Here is a 1,766-nt window from a genome sequence, read left to right on the forward strand (position 1 = left end):
CAAATCACACACAATGAGATTGCAGAGTTTTGGGGGGAGATAAAGAAAAAGGGGAAAGTGCTAAATATTCTTCAAAATATCAAATTTCACAGGCAAAAATAAGACCATACGGTTTTGGAACAACATGCTGAATAATTAATGACATTGTATCATAATTTCAGGGCTGGGTGAACTGTTCAATAACAAAACAACTGATCAATTGACAACGTATGTCTTAAAAAGTAAAAGTTTTTGTCTTAATGTCTAAATATTCATAATAAATATAATGTCCAAAAAACAAACAAACAAAAACAAATGTGAAACAATGTTTGTTTGTACCAATACTACAACTTCTGTCCAGCTAAATGCTGTCAAAAACTTGTGCTGAGTACACCCTTGAATAAAATATGCGATTTATAGCAATTGACTTCTAAATTGTGGTAAAACACAAATTTGTCACAAAAAAGGTCAAATTAGGTCTCAGAAAACACATGAGGTACCCCTGCTTTCCAGCACACAGTCTGTCTCTCTGCTTCTCTCTCTCGCACACAAATACACCTTCCATGCCACTCCTTAATAACCTCCCAAACAAGCTGTTACTGAGAAAAGGTAAAAAAAATAATAATAATAATAATCACCCAGCACCTGGTGACCTCCACTCAATCTGGCACACACACACACACACACACACACACACACTGGACAGACAGACAGATTGAACTAGGATTTACTCCAAGGAAGTGCTCTCATGTCTCAGTCATGTTCATAATGTCGTGACCTGCCCTCAGGGCTCAACCTATACTTTCATGAGTAAACTGACTTGTCTTTTGCACCACCAGAAAATACTTTTTTCAGATTAAGGCCCAGAGCATAGCTACAACTAAGAGCGTGGACTGGGAAAATCAGGAAAAAAGGGTTTAAAGTAGATGTACTTAATCTACTTATTCATTTCGGTGCATCAAGTGCATTGTGTGACTGAATTGGATCAGGACACTGATTCTCTTCTCACATGTATATTTTTAAATAGAGAGAGAGAGACTAATGGGGAGATACAAATGTGAAGAGTTTGAGTTAAATAGAGAAAGAGTAAATAAGAAGCTAGACATGCATCGAGGGGACATGGTTAAATAGCAAGATATAGACTAATTGTCTGTCTGTTCTCGACCTCTTGACCCTCTTTCATCCCATTCTAATGCATCTTTACATGGGGCACCACGGTAGTGCCTGGGAACCGACAGGTGTTAATTGATGCCTGTGAGTAGATAGGCTCTGGGTTTGGGTCGTGGGAGCGGTAGGGGTCGTAGACGTGCAAGGAGTGTGATAATGTTCTGGGCGGGTCAGCAGCCTTTGTCATTACGACATAATCCTCTCTAACCGAAATACCATATGTAGTCTACAGAACATGGGCATCAATAACAGAGTTAACGATTGTTCTCGTCTATCTCATTATTAGGCGTGTTTATTTAGCACTGGTGCGCTTGTCTGGATGTCTTTAGGCAGACGCGAGTAGCCAATGAAAGAAACGAAATACATTTACGCGATGTATTAGTTTTTTTACAAAATTGGTAATGATTTACAAACATGCTTACCTTCAAGTTAATTCGCAGTGTGAATCCACCGTTTAAAATACATAACGTACGCCACATAACGTTTGAACAGTTTGAAATTATTCAAATGAGCGCTAACTGAGTCTGGGTTATGAGAACTTGGAAAATGTGGCGGGATTTCAGAAGCAGTTGCATTACAGTGCCATCTAGTGGTGTGTGCTTGCGTGCGCGCGTGCCTGG

The sequence above is a fragment of the Xyrauchen texanus genome, chromosome 21 (assembly GCF_025860055.1).
Source record: "Xyrauchen texanus isolate HMW12.3.18 chromosome 21, RBS_HiC_50CHRs, whole genome shotgun sequence".
Lineage (NCBI taxonomy): Eukaryota > Metazoa > Chordata > Actinopteri > Cypriniformes > Catostomidae > Xyrauchen > Xyrauchen texanus.